Source organism: Suricata suricatta, chromosome 2 (assembly GCF_006229205.1).
Source record: "Suricata suricatta isolate VVHF042 chromosome 2, meerkat_22Aug2017_6uvM2_HiC, whole genome shotgun sequence".
NCBI lineage: Eukaryota > Metazoa > Chordata > Mammalia > Carnivora > Herpestidae > Suricata > Suricata suricatta.
In genome coordinates this window covers 125,255,543-125,261,143 of record NC_043701.1, presented here as the reverse complement: position 1 = coordinate 125,261,143, position 5,601 = coordinate 125,255,543, and positions in this window count along the sequence as shown.

The following is a 5,601-nucleotide window of genomic DNA, read 5'->3' as shown; positions in this document are numbered from 1 at the left end:
GACAGCATGAGGGAGGAGGACAGAGAGAGAGAGGGAGGCACAGAATCTGAAGCAGCTCCAGGCTCCAGCTGTCAGCACAGCGCCTGACATGGGGCCCAAACCCAAGAACCATGAGACCGTGACCTGAGCTGAAGTCAGATGCCCAACAGACAAAGCCATCCCAGGCACCCCTCTGGGCACAACAATATTTTGAAAGAATATTTTGGTTAGACACTTTTTGAATATGAATCCAGTGTTATGATTGGTATATGGGATTCTTCAAAGTATTCAGAGTTACACATTCAGGAAGACACATTAAACCTACAGATTAAGTCTCAAGTTTTATTTATACCACACTAGGAATAAAAAATGACACTGTTGTAACAACATCCACAAAGTAAAGAAATGAAACTCCAAAAGATGAAGATATTGTTAGGACATAAATTAGATGTATATCTGATGACTAGATTCTCTAACATACATAAATGTCCTTTGAAGAAGTCAGAGCCACATTACTTGAGTCACAAGCGACAAAAAGTTTTTTACTGATACTATATACTATCTTACAGTTTATTCACTTCAACTAAAGAATTTAGTGCATGCTTTATAAATGAGTGATTTCTTTTTTCAAAAAATTTTAATGTTTTTTATTTATTTTTGAGAAAGAGAGAGAGAGTGTGAGGCGGGGAGGGTCAGAGAGAGAGGGAGACACAGAATCCGAAGGAGGTTCCAGGCTCTGAGCCAGCTGTCAGCACAGAGGCTGATGCAGGGCTTGAACCCATGAACCGTGAGATCATGACCTGAGCCGAAGCCAGCCACCTAGGCACCCAACTGAGCCACCTAGGCACCTCAATGAATGATTTCTAGAGCACCTGTGTGGCTCAGTCCGTTAAGCATCTGATCTCAGCTCAGATAATGATCTCATGGTTTTTGAGTTCAAGCCCCGTGTTGCCTCTGTGGTGCAGTTCAGAGCCTGGAGTCTGCTTCAGATTCTGTGTCTCCCTCTCTCTCTGCCCCTTCCCTGTTCGTGCTCTCTCACTCTCTCTCAAAATAAATAAACATTAAGAAAGAAAATTCATAATTTATTTTTTGTAAGAGATTTTATTTTATTTTTTTAATTTATTTTTTAAAATGTTTTATTTATTTTTGATACAGAGAGAGACAGAGCATGAGAGGGGGAGGGGCAGAGAGAGAAGGAGACACAGAATCTGAAGCAGGCTCCAGGCTCTGAGCTAGCTGTCAGCACAGAGCCTGACACAGGGCTCGAATCCACGAACGTGAGATCTGACCTGAGCCGAAGTCGGAGCCTTAACCGACTGAGCCACCCAGGCACCCCAAGATTCTTTTTTTTTTAATGTTTTATTTATTTTTGATACAGAGAGAGAAAGAGCATCAGAGGGGGAGGGACAGACAGAGAAGGAGACAGAACTAGAAGCAGGCTCCAGGCTCTGAGCAGTCAGCACAGAGCCTGATGTGGGGCTTGAACCCACGAACGTGAGATCTGACCTGAGCTGAAGTCGGAGGCTTAACCGACTGAGCCACCCAGGCGCCCCTATTTCTGTAACTAATAAAAATATGGTTTGAAGAAATGAAATTATTTTCATGGCAGAGTTAACAAATGGAAAAAAATTAGAGGGGCACCTGGGTGACTCAGTTGGTTAAGCATTCTACTTTGGCTCATCTCATGGTTAGTGAGTTCAAGCTCCTTGTCAGGCTCTGCTCTGACAGCTCAGAGCCAGAGCCTGCTTCAAATTCTGTGTCTCCTTCTCTCCCTGCCCCTTTCCTGCTCACGTTCTCTCTCTCTCTCTCTCTCTCTCTTGAAAATAAATAAAAATTTAAAAAACTTAAAAAGAACAAATGGAAAAAAATTAGAGCAGCAATCAGCAAAAAGCAAGTTTTCATTTAGCACTAGCTATTATTTAACACTTAATTTGAGCATAACTGATCAGTGAAGCTTATACAGCTCAAAATGAATCCTAAATCTTTAAGATTTCCCATTGCAAAACTAGAAAGGACAGAGATAAATAATCCAATCCAGGTGTCTTATATATGAGAAAGAGCTCAGATTTTCATACATAATTACTCATCACACATCATCATCATTACTGTGATAGTACCAGTCAACATAGCACTTCACAGAATTAACATGGAGCCTGCCCTACCTGCCTGGCCATTCATAACACAGCAAATGGTAAGCCAAAACTAACAATCCTGTAGCACCTCGAGTTCCTTCTCATGGGCAACTGTGGTGTTCCGTTTACGGCCTTTGTTAACCAGTGCAGAACTGCTAAACAGGCTCACACACTCTGGAAGGTTGTCCCGGATGTTTCCCTGTGTTTCCTGTTTCCTGTGTTGCCTTTAGATTTTCAGAAAATGATAGGAAGGGCATTTTTTATAAGACTCTATGACATTCTTTCTAAAGTGGTGATCTCAATGGAAGACAAAGGTCAACTCCTGAGAACTCAGAATTCTGTGGTGAAGAAAAGGCGGATAAAGTTTGAAAACAGAGCAGTTTGACAAACCTGGCTTTAGAACTCATGGCAAGCAAGCCAGCTCAACACTCACCTTGATATCACACACACACAATAGAATTTTTAAGGCCAAAATAAACCTTTTTCTTCCAAAATTACCTTCGGTTTAATTTTTTTCAGCTATACCTCTTTAACTCATACTAACATTTCAAAGCAGTGAAGACTCTTTAAAGAAGTATATGTTTACAAAAGAAGGTGTGTGTAGTTATTTAGATATTTTAGATGGACATATCGCTCCTTCATGCTAAAATTATCAAGCCGTTCATTACACCATTATCTGATTTAGGTCTCAAGTTTTCATAACCTCCTTAATGCTTTCTTCTTGGGATGGGCATTATATAGATAGTAATAAACCAATTCAATGCTGTTAATAATATTACTGAACATATTTGCACCTCCTTTACATTTTTCAAACACTTTCACAATTGCTGGGTACCAAAACCAAGCCAGTGAAGCAGACAAGGGCAGAATTATTAGTCCCACTTACAGGTGAAGAAACCTAGGTTTAGAGACACCAAGTGACTTGGCAGGTGGATACTAGGTGGCAGGGCTAAGACCATACTTTAAGTACTGTCTCCCACTTTTGTCCTTGCATCAGCAGGATGGCCTTTGGGATGCTGTAGGGACAATCTCCAGATCCAGAGGCTCAAACCAGTAAAGATACATTTCTTGCTCTTAATGCATGTCTATCAAAGGATATCTGGGGCTCTCTTTAGTTCTCTCTCTCTCTCTCTCTCTCTCTCTCTCTCTGTAACCCAAGATATTGTACAAACCACTATCTGGAAAGTTGCCTGTCACTGGGACACTGAGAGAAAATTATAGTAAATTACATGCTTGCTCTTAAAGATGTGGCACAAATGCTTCTGTTCATGGTTCATCGGCCAAAGCATGCTTCCTAGTTGTGACTAACTGAAAATGGGCAAGCCTGTGAGGCAGTGAACCAAACCAGATATACTCTGTGAATGTCACTGGTTACAGTAGTCAGTCCTTCAAGGCCCCAAATATTCAATTCATTCTCTTTCCATAAGCAATATGTACTCACCTGTCCTTGAAGGAGAAAACCCAAAACTGTCATTTAGTGAGGACAAGTACAATGAGCAGGACCTATGGATGACACAGTCTAGTCTCTACATCAGGGAGAAATGTGCTTCATGTCTGGGTGTGGTTCCTCTTGAATGAAAAGACCTATAAAACCAAAAAGACAAGTCACCTCCTTGCCTAACATCAAGTACACACTGGTGAAACATGTTCAGGGTAACTTCAGTAACTATTCCTATTGAGAGAAGATGAGAATGGGAGACATAGCATTGTTTTCTCTAGCAGGTGTGAAACTCCAGGGGGCAGACCTTTTAAGGATCCTCTATCTCAAAGGGAGAGAAAAGTTTCTTTGATTAGACCTACAAGGGGCTTTCCAGCCCATTTATTCTCCATGGCTCTTTGTTCTATCCTCTGAAAAATTCCATCTTTGTCTAAGGATGAACAATGAAGACCTTGTTGGGACACCGGACAACTTTTTCAGGTGGCTACATTTGCAAAAGGAGAAAAACAAGCATAGTATGGCAAGTTTCTCTTAAAACCAGATGTGTGCAATTTAAGACTGCTCTTTACTCTTCAGTGAAGAATATTACAGACTTATATTTTTGGTATTAAAATACCCTTTCCTGTGGCCTTCTGTATCAGCAGCATGGTGGATTTCATGAACAGTGATTTCTATCACTATTGAACAAGTTTGGGTGAAATATAAATGTTTCATGAAGTATAACTTTTGTAGCATTGTTGTGATCTCATAAAGAAGAAATATCTTTAAGGGACTAAGAACAGAATAACAACAAAAACAACCAACTAAACAAACAAAAAAACCCCCATGAGTTGAAACACATGCCCAGACACATACACAAATGGTTTTATCCTGCCAGTGTCAAGTTGAAGGATCTGCACCTGAGATTTTGACATTAAACCTGGGAATCTTGGCTAACTAGTCTCAGGTGATGAGAGCCTTATGGCTCCCAGCAGAACCATATCAAATCCTCCCTGGAAGAAAGTTGAGATTAGCTACATATGAACATTCAATTAAAGGTTACAAAACACAAGGGAATGAGTCACCATGAGTAAATATCCATGGAAACATCAAATTAATATACTCAAAAACTACAAATAGTAGAATGTCTGGATACAGAATATAGGGTAATTATGAAAAAGATTTACATTAAAAATAGAATCATAGGAATGCACAGGCAACAAAAGATTACACAAAATAACAGGGATGATACCAAAAAGTAACTAACATGGAACTGTTATACATGAAAAATGTAAGTAACTGTTGAAATAAAGAAACTCTGTGGTTGAATTTAAGAGAAATTAAGACACAAAGAAATTGTAATATGGAAAAAATACTCAGAGTTCAGCACAAACAGGAAAGAAAATGGAGAATATAAAATAAAGGCTAGGAGATACAGACAAAGAATAAGATTTAACCTGTGTCTAGTTGTAGTTCCTAAATGACAGAATACAGAAAACAGAGAGGCAATTTTTAAAGAGTTAATGCTTAAGGATGAAGGGCATAAATCCGAAGTAACAAGATATATGCATAGTGAAATAAAAAAGTGTTTAAAAGCTAGAAACACTTTTTTTTTAAATCAGGGAGAAGACAAGCATGCCCACTTTAACTGCTTCCATAGAACATTCTATTAGTGGCCTGCCCTAGTAGGTCAGGAGGGAAGAATAACAAGAGTTAGACACAAAAGAAACAAAATTGTTATCATGAACACTTAGTTGAATCCTGCCTTTGGCCCTCTTCAAACCTACCATTTATTAGAAATAATAAGAGAAAGTAATGTGTGAAGGGTAAACTGGGATTTGGATAAAATACCAACAAATGAAAATTGGGATTATTTCAATAGACTAGCCACAAACGGAAAACATATTTTTAAAGCAATTATTGAAAATAGTAAGAAGAGAAGGAACTCACCAAACTCCACATCTGAAAAACAAATAATCCAGTGAAGAAATGGGCAGAAGACATGAACAGACACTTCTCCAAAGAGGACATCCAGATGGCTTACAGGCACATGAAACGATGCTCAACATCACT